General features: G+C 44.8%; 1 protein-coding gene across 1 annotated transcript in view; it reads left to right on the top strand.

Annotated features, from left to right (window-relative positions):
• The window catches only part of LOC106612232 (ephrin-B1), a 153,167-nt gene that overhangs the window by 71,745 nt on the left and 67,730 nt on the right, over positions 1-13,692 (top strand). The gene's annotated exons all lie outside the window — the stretch shown is intronic.

Below are 13,692 nucleotides of genomic sequence, written 5' to 3' on the forward strand. Positions count from 1 at the left end.
AGAGACACATATTTCCCTTAAATTACACAGATCCTCAAAGAATTTGAAAACAAACAACATTTTGATAAACTCTCATATCTATTGGGTGAAATACCACAGTGTGCAATCACAGCAGCAACATCTGTGACCTGTTGCCACAAGAAAAGGGCAACCAAGGAAGAACTAACACCATTGTAAATACAACCCATATTTATGTTTATTTATTTTCCCTTTTGTAATTAAACTATTTGCACATCGTTACAACACTGTATATAGACATAATATGACATTTGAAATGTCTTTATTCTTTTGGAACTTCTGTGAGTGTAATGTTTACTGTTACTTTTTATTGTTCATTTCACTTTGCTTTGGCAATGTTAACATATCTTTCCCATGCCAATAAAGCCCTTAAATTGAAATTACAAAAATTTACTTCAGCTTGAAGCCCTCCCCCCTCCTCCCTCCTCCCTCTCTCAGTGGGGGAGAGAGAGTTCAACCTGGACCCTTCCCTCCTCCTCCCTCTCTCAGTGGGGGAGAGAGAGTTCAGCCTGTAGCCCTCCCCCTCCCCCTTCCCTCCTCCTCCCTCTCTCAGTGGGGGAGAGAGAGTTCAGCCTGTAGCCCTCCCCCTCCCCCTTCCCTCCTCCTCCCTCTCTCAGTGGGGGAGAGAGAGTTCAGCCTGTAGCCCTCCCCCTTCCTCCCTCTCTCATTGGGGGAGCGAGAGCAGCAAATGGTTTCCCAAGGTTGAACTTTCCTATATAAACAGAAAGCCAGTCCTCATGGGGTCTCTGTATGGATTATGGTCTTTCTGAGTAAGAGTTCCTTGGACTTCAGGGGGGTAGAGGTCCGGGTTAAAGTTAAGGGGTCATTGAGACTCAGCAGGGGTCAGAGAGAGAGCGAGAGAGAGAGTCATGTTCAACATGAGCTCCTGATATATTAATATTTTTTTGTTTTTAGAACGAGATAAACACTCTAATGGAAAAAGAATTCTAGACAAGAAGTGATGAACAACAACTCTATTCATTCAGAATAGAAAAAAAGCTAGCTAGCTAGCTACACAACAAAGACCTAGCCAGCAGACTAACAAGCTAGCCAGAAGAAACGAGCTAGAACAAACCTAACAAGGGGAGTTAATACAACTACATCAAACGACCAAACTGAGTGAATAAACCAAAAAGGAGCACGGACTAACTTTAAACATATCTTCTGTTTTTTTTGTGTGAAGATTTGTCACTCTTTTTGCTGGTTTTTGAACTAAATTAGCGCTAGCTAGCAACAGCAGCAGACAAACAAATCGGTTGCTATGGCAACGGGGCAGCGGCACAGAGCAGCAACAGCAGTAGTAGCAGAGCCCACATGCACCATGTATTTATGTAAGAGGGGCGTTTGATTTATGTGTTCCGGGGTTTTTGGGTAATGTTCTTGTTTTGTATTTCTATGGTTTTCTATGCTGTGTATTTCTTTGTTGGCCTGGTATGGCTCTCAATCAGGAACAGCTGTACATCGTTGTTGCTGATTGAGAGTCATACTTAGGTAGCCCTGTTTCACCTGTCCTTTTGTGGGAGGTTGTGGTTGCATAGCTGTGTGTTTTAGCCTGCAATCCTGTTTGTTCGATCGTTTTCTTGTTTTGTTTGTGTTCAATAAAAGTCATTATGAGCACTCAACCCGCTGCGCCTTGGTCCACTACGTACGACGACCATTACAAGGGGAGGCCAGAAACCCTTTTCGCAGACCTCTACAAAAACGGTGATGTCACTGACCAGCCAAATGCATGGCGCTCAGCAGTGTGCTCTCACTACCCATCCATAAAGAAAGAAGGAATCTGTAATGGGTGGAAGCTGAAAATCTAAAAGACAGATGACCCTGACAGCACCATAATAACAATCAACCTCTACAAGACTGGGACTGTCATGGTGCAAGGTAACGTTAGGCTGTTTGAAACAGACATTCAGACCATTAAGGAGAGAGTGGAGAGAGAGAAGGACACCACCAGTGACATGCCCTCCCACAAGACAAACTCCACCAGCACCACCCTCACCCCTACTCTCCCCACCAAAAAAGGCACATCCAGCACCTCTCTTCCCACCATAGTGGAGGACACGCTCCAGGAGGAGAGCGACCCCCTCAGTGCAGAGCAGGCTCAGGCCCTCCTCACCACCATGGCTGCCATGAGGGAGGAGTTCACCAAACTGGAGGGGGAGGTGGTCCTGCTCAGGGAGAGCAAACAGCCACCAGACATCCTCACCTTAGAGGATCTCCTAACCAAGGTGTTAACATCAACCAGACAACCTCACCTTATAGGAGCTCCTAACCAAGGTGTAAACATCAACCAGCCCCACCTTAGAGGAGCTCCTAACCAAGGTGTAAACATCAACCAGACAACCTCACCTTATAGGAGCTCCTAACCAAGGTGTAAACATCAACCAGACCTTAGAGGAGCTCCTAACCAAGGTGTAAACATCAACCAGACATCCTCACCTTAGAGGAGCTCCTAACCAAGGTGTAAACACCAACCAGACCTTAGAGGAGCTCCTAACCAAGGTGTAAACATCAACCAGACAACCTCATCTTATAGGAGCTCCTAACCAAGGTGTAAACATCAACCAGACAACCTCACCTTAGAGGAGCTCCTAACCAAGGTGTTAACATCAACCAGACCTTAGAGGAGTTCCTAACCAAGGTGTAAACATCAACCAGACCTTAGAGGAGCTCCTAACCAAGGTGTAAACACCAACCAGACATCCTCACCTTAGAGGAGCTCCTAACCAAGGTGTAAACACCAACCAGACCTTAGAGGAGCTCCTAACCAAGGTGTAAACATCAACCAGACATCCAGACCTTAGAGGAGCTCTTAACCAAGGTGTTAACCTGTCTGGGCCAGTGGGACGCTTGCGTCCCACCCTAATCAACAGCCAGTGTAATCGTGTCACGTTAAATGCAAAACCTCATAAATGCTATAACTTCAATTTCTAAAACATATGACTATTTTACACCGTTTTATAGATACACCTCTCCTGAATCGAACCACGTTGTCCGATTTCAAAAAGGCTTTACAGCAAAAGCAAAACATTAGATTATGTCAGCAGAGTACCCAGCCAGAAATAATCACACAGCCATTTTCAAAGCAACTAGCATGCATCACAAATACCCAAAACACAGCTAAATGCAGCACTAACCTTTGACAACCTTCATCAGATGACACTCCTAGGACATCATGTTACACAACACATGCATTTTTTGTTCGATAAAGTTCATATTTATATATAAAAACAGCATTTTACATCGGCGCATGACTTTCAGAAAATCCTTTCCCTCAAATGCTTCCGATGATCAGCGCTACAATTTACAAAATTACTATTCGAAAACATTGTTAAAATGTAATATTGTCATTCAAAGACTTACAGATTAACATGTCTTGAATGCCATCTCTTTGCCAGATTTAAAAATAACTTTACTGGGAAATCACACTTTGCAATAAACGACGTGGTATGCCCAGAAGAAAAGTCTAGGCTATACATGTTGGAGCCAACTTGGAACGATCAACCATCAAAAATACTATTGTAAATAATACCTTACCTTTGATTATCTTTATCAGAAGGCACTTCTAGGAATCCCAGGTCCATAACAAATGTAGTTTTGTTCAAAAAAGTTAATAATTTATGTCCCAATAGTGTTAGCGCGCTCCGAAGGCTAGTGAAAATGTACCGTGTGCGTCTGACTTGTCGTCAGGAATGAGCAAAAAATATATATTTAAGTTCGTTCAAACATGTCAAACGTTGTATAACATAAATCTTTAGGGGCTTTTTCAACCAGGGCTTCAATAATATTCCATTGGGACGGTTGCATTGTCTTTCAAAACGTTTTGAAAAGGGAGAGTACCCATGGGCGCCGTCACAATGGTAATGGCCCATCCCCTGTGACCAAGGTAAACATCCTCTCTTTCAGTCAATTTTGATGGAAGGAGGCTCAAACCACTTTGTAAAGACTGGGGACATCTAGTGGAAGCCATAGGAAGTGCTAAATGAATCGCAAGCCCCTGTGTGTTTCAATGGCAAATGTTTGAAGTGATATCCACACATCAGATTTCAGTTTCCTGTCAGGATTTGTCTCAGGGTTTTGACTGCCATATGAGTTCTGTTATACTCACAGACACCATTCAAACAGTTTTAGAAACTTTAGGGTGTTTTCTATCCAAATCAAACAATTATATACATATTCTAGTTGCTGGGCAGGAGTAGTAACCAGATTAAATCGGGTACGTTTTTTTATCCGGCTGTGCAAATACTGCCCCCTAGCCCTAACTTAACATCAACCAGACATCCCCACCTTAGAGGAGCTCCTAACCAAGGTGTTAACAGCAACCAGGCATCCCCACCTTAGAGGAGCTCCTAACCAAGTTGCAGACAGAGCAGGACAGCAGCCTTGCAACACAGCTGAAAGAGGTTCAGCAAGAGAGAGACGGACTCAAAAGAGAGCTGGCTGATCTAACAAAGGAGGTGAGAGAGCTCCAAAAAGACAGGCAGAACAGTAATAACGATCTGACCACATTAAGAGAGGAGCTGCAGGAGAGAAAGAGAACAGAAGACAGGCTGCATGAGAGAAAGAGAACAGAGGACAGACTGCAGGAGAGAAAGAGAACAGAGAACAGGCTGCAGGAGAGAAAGAGAACAGAGGACAGGCTGCAGGAGAGAAAGACAACAGAGGACAGGCTGCAGGAGAGAAAGACAACAGAGGACAGGCTGCAGGAGAGAAAGAGAACAGAGGACAGGCTGCAGGAGAGAAAGAGAACAGAGGACAGGCTGCAGGAGAGAAAGAGAACAGAGGACAGGCTGCAGGAGAGAAAGACAACAGAGGACAGGCTGCAGGAGAGAAAGACAACAGAGGACAGGCTGCAGGAGAGAAAGAGAACAGAGGACAGACTGCAGGAGAGAAAGAGAACAGAGGACAGGCTGCAGGAGAGAAAGAGAACAGAGGACAGGCTGCAGGAGAGAAAGAGAACAGAGGACAGGCTGCAGGAGAGAAAGAGAACAGAGGACAGGCTGCAGGAGAGAAAGACAACAGAGGACAGGCTGCAGGAGAGAAAGAGAACAGAGGACAGGCTGCAGGAGAGAAAGAGAACAGAGGACAGGCTGCAGGAGAGAAAGAGAACAGAGGACAGGCTGCAGGAGAGAAAGACAACAGAGGACAGGCTGCAGGAGAGAAAGACAACAGAGGACAGGCTGCAGGAGAGAAAGAGAACAGAGGACAGGCTGCAGGAGAGAAAGAGAACAGAGGACAGGCTGCAGGAGAGAAAGACAACAGAGGACAGCGTAGTAACGACTACCTAGCGGCTTCCCTGTTTCATCTATTGCTGTACACTGGACCCTATGATCACTTGGCTACATAGCTGATGCCTGCTGGACTGCTCATTTATCACTTTGTTTACCTTTGTTTATCTGTCGGCCCTAGCCCCGAACTCAGGCCCTGTGTGTAGTTAACTGACCCTCTCTGCCCATTCATCGCCATTTTACCTGTTGTTGTTGTCTTACCCGTTGTTGACTTAGCTAGTTCTCCCAATCAACACCTGTGATTGCTTTATGCCTCACTTTATGTCTCTCTCACATATGCCTTGTATACTGTTGTTTAGGATAATTATCATTGTTTTAGTTTACTGCGGAGCCCCTAGTACCACTGTACATGCCTTAGATACCTCCTTTGTCCCACCTCCCACACATGCGGTGACCTCACCCAGTATAGCCAGCATGTCCAGAGATGCAACCTCTCTTATCATCACTCAGTGCCTGGGCTTACCTCCACTGTACCCGCACCCCACCATACCCGTCTGCACATTATGCCCTGAATCTATTCTACCACGCCCAGAAATCTGCTCCTTTTATTCTCTGTCCCCAACGCACCAGACGACCAGTTTTGCTAGCCTTTAGCCGTACCCTCATCCTACTCCTCCTCTGTTCCTCGGGTGATGTGGAGGCTAACCCAGGCCCTGCGTGTCCCCAGGCACTCTCATTTGTTGACTTCTGTAATCGAAAAAGCCTTGGTTTCATGCATGTTAACATCAGAAGCCTCCTCCCTAAGTTTTTTTTACTCACTGCTTTAGCACACTCCGCCAACCCCGATGTCCTTGCCGTGTCTGAATCCTGGCTTAGGAAGGCCACCAAACATTCTGAGATTTCCATACCCAACTACAACATTTTCCGTCAAGATAGAACTGCCAAAGGGGAAGGAGTTGCAATCTACTGCAGAGATAGCTTGCAAAGTTCTGTCATACTTTCCAGGTCTATGCCCAAACAGTTCGAGCTTCTAATTTTAAAAATTAATCTCTCAAGAAATAAGTCTCTCACTGTTGCCGCCTGTTATAGACCCCCCTCAGCTCCCAGCTGTGCCCTGGACACCATATGTGAATTGATTGCCCCCATCTATCTTCAGAGTTCGTTCTGTTAGGTGACCTAAACTAGGATATGCTTAACACCCCAGCAGTCCTACAATCTAAAATAGATGCCCTCAATATCACACAGATTATCAAGGAAACCACCAGGTACAACCCTAAATCCGTAAACATGGGCACCCTCATAGATATTATCCTGACCAACTTGCCCTCCAAATACACCTCTGCTGTTTTCAATCTGGATCTCAGCGATCACTGCCTCATTGCCTGCATCCGCTATGGGTCCGCGGTCAAACGACCACCCCTCATCACTGTCAAACGCTACCTAAAATACTTCTGCGAGCAGGCCTTTCTAATTGACCTGGCCCAGGTATCCTGGAAGGATATTGACCTCATCCCATCAGTCGAGGATGCCTGGTCGTTCTTTAAAAGTAATTTCCTAACCATCTTAAATAAGCATGCCCCATTCAAAAAATGTAGAACTAAAACAGATATAGCCCTTGACCAGCACAAAAACATCCAGCACAACATCCAGCACAAAAACATCCTGTGGCGGACTGCAATAGCATCAAATACTCCCTGTGATATGCAACTGTTCAGGGAAGTCAGGAACCAATACACACATTCAGTCAGGAAAGCAAAGGCTAGCTTTTTCAAACAGAAATTTGTATCCTGTAGCTGACTCTGTAAAGTCCATGGAGAACAAGAGCACCTCTTCCCAGCTGCCCACTGCACTGAGGCTAGGCGACACGGTCACCGCCGATAAATCCATGATAATCAAACATTTCAATAAGCATTTCTCTACGGCTGGCCATGCTTTCCTCCTGGCTACCCCAACCCCGGCAAACAGCTCTTAATCCCTCGCAGCTACTTGCCCGAGCCTCCACAGCTTCTCCTTCACCCAAATCCAGATCACAGATGTTCTGAAAGAGCTGCAAAACCTGGACCCGTACAAATCAGCTGGGCTAGACAATCTGGACCCTCTCTTTCTAAAATTATCCGCCGCCATTGTTGCAACCCCTATTACCAGTCTGTTCAAACTCTCTTTCATTTCGTCCGAGATACCTAAAGATTGGAAAGCTGCCGCGGTCATCCCCCTCTTCAAAGGGGGTGACACTCTAGACCCAAACTGTTACAGACCTATATCCATCCTGCCCTGCCTTTCTAAAGTCTTTGAAAGCCAAGTTAATAAACAGATCACTGACCATTTCAAATCCCACCGTACCTTCTCCGCTATGCAATCCGATTTCCGAGCTGGTCATGGGTGCACCTCAGCCACGCTCATGGTACTAAACGATATCATAACCGCCATCGATAAAAGACAGTACTGTGCAGCTGTCTTCATCAACCTGGCCAAGGCTTTTGACTCTGTCAATCACCGTATTCTTATCGGCAGACTCAATAGCCTTGGTTTCTCGAATGACTGCCTCGCCTGGTTCACCAACTACTTCGCAGATAGAGTTCAGTGTGTAAAATCGTAGGGCCTGTTGTCCGGACCTCTGGCAGTCTCTATGGGGGTACCGCAGGGTTCAATTCTCGGGCCAACTCTTTTCCCTGTATATATCAACGATGTCGCTCTTGCTGCGGGTGATTCCCTGATCCACCTCTACGCAGACGACACCATTCTGTATACATCTGGCCCTTCTTTGGACACTGTGTTAAAACCTCTTACATCTAGATGTTCCGCTAGCGGAACACCGCTCCAATATCCAATGATAGGGCGTGGCGCGAAATACAAACTCCTCGAAAATCCGAAAACTTCAGTTTTTCAAACATATGACTATTTTACACCATTTTAAAGACAAGACTCTCCTTTATCTAACCACACTGTCCGATTTCAAAAAGGCTTTACAACGAAAACAAAACATTAGATTATGTCAGAAGAGTACCCAGCCAGAAATAATCAGACACCCATTTTTCAAGCTAGCATATAATGTCACAAAAACCAAAACCACAGCTAAATGCAGCACTAACCTTTGATGATCTTCATCAGATGACACTCCTAGGACATTATGTTATACAATACATGCATGTTTTGTTCAATCAAGTTCATATTTATATCAAAAAACAGCTTTTTACATTAGCATGTGACGTTCAGAACTAGCATTTCCACCGAACACTTCCGGTGAATTTACTAAATTACTCACGATAAACGTTCACAAAAAACATAACAATTATTTAAAGAATTATAGATAGAGAACTCCTTTATGCAATCGCGGTGTCCGATTTTAAAATAGCTTTTCGGTGAAAGCACATTTTGCAATATTCTGAGTAGATAGCCCGGCCATCACAGGCTAGCTATTTTGACACCCACCAAGTTTGGTACTCACCAAACTCAGATTTACTATAAGAAAAATTGGATTACCTTTGCTGTTCTTCGTCAGAATGCACTCCCAGGACTTCTACTTCAACAACAAATGTTGGTTTGGTTCCAAATAATCCATAGTTATATCCAAATAGCGGCGTTTTGTTTGTGCGTTCAAGACACTATCCGAAGGGTAACGAAGGGTGACGCGCCCGCGCGTATCGTGACAAAAAATGTCAAAATATTCCATTACCGTACTTCGAAGCATGTCAAACGCTGTTTAAAATAAATTTTTATGCGATTTTTCTCAGAAAATAGCGATAATATTCCGACCGGGAGTCGTTGTTTTCGTTCAAAGACTGAAAATCTAAAATGGACTCTTCACGTGCACGCGCGTGCCCGTCTCATTGTTCTCAGATCGACCACTGTCCTAATGCGCTACTGTTTTTCAGCCAGGGACAGCAGAGTCATCATTCAACGTTCTGGCGCCTTCTGAGAGCCTATGGGAGCCTTAGAAAGTGTCACGTTACAGCAGAGATCCTCTGTTTTCAATAAAGAGGCTAAAGAAGGCCAAGAAATGGTCAGAGAGGGCACTTCCTGTTTGGAATCTTCTTTGGTTTTGGCCTGCCATATGAGTTCTGTTATACTCACAGACACCATTCAAACAGTTTTAGAAAGTTTAGGGTGTTTTCTATCCAAATCAAACAATTATATGCATATTCTAATTTCTGGGCAGGAGTAATAAACAGATTAAATCGGGTACGTATTTTATCCGGCCGTGAAAATACTGCCCCCTATCCATAACAGGTTAACTAACCTCCAAACAAGCTTCAATACCATACAACACTCCTTCCGTGGCCTCCAACTGCTCTTAAATGCTAGCAAAACCAAATGCATGCTTTTCAACTGTTCGCTGCCCGCACCCGCCCGCCCGACTAGCATCACTACTCTGGACGGTTCTGACCTAGAATACGTGGACAACTACAAATACCTAGGTGTCTGGCTAGACTGTAAACTCTCCTTCCAGACTCATATTAAACATCTCCAATCCAAAATCAAATCTAGAATCGGCTTTCTATTTCGCAACAAAGCCTCCTTCACTCACGCTGCCAAACTTACCCTAGTAAAACTGACTATCCTACCGATCCTTGACTTCGGCGATGTCATCTACAAAATAGCTTCCAATACTCTACTCAGCAAATTGGATGCAGTCTATCACAGTGCCATCCGTTTTGTTACCAAGCGCCTTATACCACCCACCACTGCAACCTGTATGCTCTAGTCGGCTGGCCCTCACTACATATTCATCGCCAGACCCACTGGCTCCAGGCCATCTACAAGTCTATGCTAGGTAAAGCTCCGCCTTATTTCAGCTCACTGGTCAAGATAACAACACCCACTCGTAGCACGCGCTCGAGCAGGTATATCTCACTGGTCATCCCCAAAGGCAACACCTCTTTGGCCGCCTTTCCTTCCAGTTCTCTGCTGCCAGTGACTGGAACGAATTGCAAAAATCGCTTAAGCTGGAGACTTACATTTCCCTCACCAACTTTAAACATCAGCTATCTGAGCAGCTAACCAATCGCTGCAGCTGTACATAGTCCATCTGTAAATAGCCCACCCAATCTACCTACCTCATCCCCATATTGTTTTTATTTACTTTGCTGCTCTTTTGCACACCAGTATCACTACTTACACACCATCATCTGCTCATCATCATCTGCTCATCTATCACACCAGTGTTACTCTGCTAAATTGTAATTACTTTGCTACTATGGCCTATTTATTGCCATACCTCCTCATGCCATTTGCACACATTGTATATAGACTTTGTTTTTTTCCTATTGTGTTGACTGCATGCTTGTTCCATTTATTCCATGTAACTCTGTGTTGTTTCTGTCACACTGCTTTGCTTTATCTTGGCCAGGTCGCAGTTGTAAATGAGAACTTGTTCTCAACTAGTTTACCTGGTTAAATAAAGGTGAAATATATATATATTTTTTTATTTAAATAAATATCCTATCATCCACTAAATTAAAAGGAATCAGACAGGGAAGAGACTCAGGGGGAATGCTAATATGGTATAAATCTGAACTAATTAATTCAATCGAATTGATCAAAACAGGAGAATTCTTTATCTGGTTAAAAATAAACAAGGAGGCTATCTTGATAAAAACATCTTCCTCTGTGCCACATACATTCCCCCCTCAGAGTCACCCTACTTCAATGAAGAGAGTTTCTCCATTCTAGAGGGGGAAATTAGTCACTTTTCGGCTCAAGGCAACGTACTGGTCTGTGGAGACCAGGATGTCTTGCTCCCAGACAGACTAAACAACTTCTTTGCTCGCTTTGAGGACAATACAGTGCCACTGACACGGCCCGCTACCAAAACCTGTGGACTCTCCTTCACTGCAGCTGACGTGAGTAAAACATTTAAACGTGTTAACCCTCGCAAGGCTGCAGGCTCAGACGGCATCCCCAGCCGCGTCCTCAGAGCATGCGCAGTTACGGACATATTCAATCAATCCTTATCCCAGTCTCCTGTTTCCACATGCTTCAAGAGGGCCACCATTGTTCCTGTTCCCAAGAAAGCTAAGGTAACTGAGCTAAACGACTGCCGCCCCGTAGCACTCACTTCTGTCATCATTAAGTGCTTTGAGAGACTAGTCAAGGATCATATCACCTCCACCCTACCTGACACCCTAGACCCACTCCAATTTGCTTACCGCCCCAATAGGTCCACAGATGACGCAATCGCAACCACACTGCACACTGCCCTAACCCATCTGGACAAGAGGAATACCTATGTGAGAATGCTGTTCATCGACTACAGCTCAGATTTAACACCATAGTACCCTCCAAACTCGTCATCAAGCTCGAGACCCTGGGTCTCGACCCTGCCCCGTGCAACTGGATACTGGACTTCCTGATGGGCCGCCCCCAGGTGGTGAGGGTAGGTAACAACATCTCCACCCCACTGATCCTCAACACTGGGGTCCCACAAGGGTGCGTTCTCAGCCCTCTCCTGTACTCCCTGTTCACCCACAACTGCGTGGCCATGCACGCCTACAACTCAATCATCAAGTTTGCAGACGACACTACGGTGGTAGGCTTGATTACCAACAACGACGAGACGGCCTATAGGGAGGAGGTGAGGCCCCTCGGAGTGTGGTGTCAGGAAAATAACCTCACACTCAACGTCAACAAAACAGGAAACAGCAGAGGGAGCACCCCCCTATCCACATTGACGGGACAGTAGTGGAGAGGGTAGTAAGTTTTAAGTTCCTCGGCGTACACATCACGGACAAACTGAAATAGTCCACCCACACAGACAGCGTGGTGAAGAAGGCGCAGCAGCGCCTCTTCAACCTCAGGAAGCTGAAGAAATTTGGCTTGTCACCAAAAGCACTCACAAACTTTTACAGATGCACAATCGAGAGCATCCTGTCGGGCTGTATCACCGCCTGGTACGGCAACTGCTCCGCCCACAACCATAAGGCTCTCCAGAGGGTAGTGAGGTCTGCACAACGCATCACCTGGGGCAAACTACCTGCCCTCCAGGACACCTACACCACCCAATGTCACAGGAAGGCCATAAAGATCATCAAGGACAACAACCACCTGAGCCACTGCCTGTTCACACCGCTACCATCCAGTTGGCGAGGTCAGTACAGGTGCATCAAAGCAAGGACCGTGGGACTGAAAAACAGCTTCTATCTCAAGGCCATCAGACTGTTAAACAGCCATCACTAACATTGAGTGGCTGCTGCCAACATACTGACTCAACTCCAGCCACTTTAATAATGTAGAAATGGATGAAAAAATGCATCACTAGCCACCTTAAACAATGCCACTTCATATAATGTTTACATACCCTTTCATTACTCATCTCATATGTCTATACTGTACTCTCTCTCTACATAGTCAGTGGTAGGCTGAGAGGGGACTCTTTTGGTAGGTACACCTACAGCTCATCCCTTGGCAGCAGCACTGTAGACTACTTCCTCACCGACCTAAACCCAGAGTCTCTCAGAGCCTTCACAGTCAGCCCACTAACACCTCTCTCAGACCACAGTAAAATCACAGTGCATCTGAGAAGAGTGGAACCCAACCATGAAGCATCACGGCCCAATAAATTACATGGTACTAAACAGGCCTATAGATGGAGTGCAAACAGTACAGACATCTACCAAAAAGCAATTAGTAGCCTAAAAATACAATCTCTCCTGGACAACTTTTTAGCCTTAACATTCTCCTACAGCAACGAAGGTGTAAATTTGGCTGTTTGGAACATAAACTTTATATTTGACATATTAGCCTCCTTGGCTAATCTAAAGAAGCATAAGAGCAAACCAGAAATAACAGAAAATGAAAAATGGTATTGATAATGATTGCAAAAATCTAAAAAAGTAATTGACAAATATATCTAATCAAAAACACAGAGAACCAGACAACAAAAATATACGCCTTCAATGTGGGGAAACACTGAAGCAATACAAACACACCCTAAGAACAAAAAAGGAAAAGCACATTAGAAAATAGCTGGATGTAATTGAGGAATCCATAGAATCAAACCACTTCTGGGAGAATTGGAATAAATAAACAAACTTCATCAGGAGGAATTGGCTATCCAAAATGGGGATATGTGGAGAAATTACTTTGCAAACCTCTACAGCAATATAACAAAGAGCCCAGAATAAAAAGATATACAAGAAAAATTACAAATCCTTGAATCAGCAGTCAAAGACTATCAGAGTCCTGTGGATACCCCAATTACAGAAGAATTATTGGAAAAACTACACACTCTCCAACCCAAAAAGGCCTGTGGTGCTGATGGTATTTTAAATGAAATGATCAAATACACAGACCACAAATTCAAATTGGCTATACTCACACTCTTCAACATTATCCTCACTGCAGGTATTTTCCCCGATATTTGGGACCAGGGATTGATCACACCAATCTATAAAAATGGAGACAAATTTGACCCAAATAATTACAGAAGAATTTGCGTTAACAGCAACTTGGG

The sequence above is a fragment of the Salmo salar genome, chromosome 09 (assembly GCF_965601325.2).
Source record: "Salmo salar chromosome 09, fSalSal1, whole genome shotgun sequence".
Classification (NCBI taxonomy): Eukaryota; Metazoa; Chordata; class Actinopteri; order Salmoniformes; family Salmonidae; genus Salmo; species Salmo salar.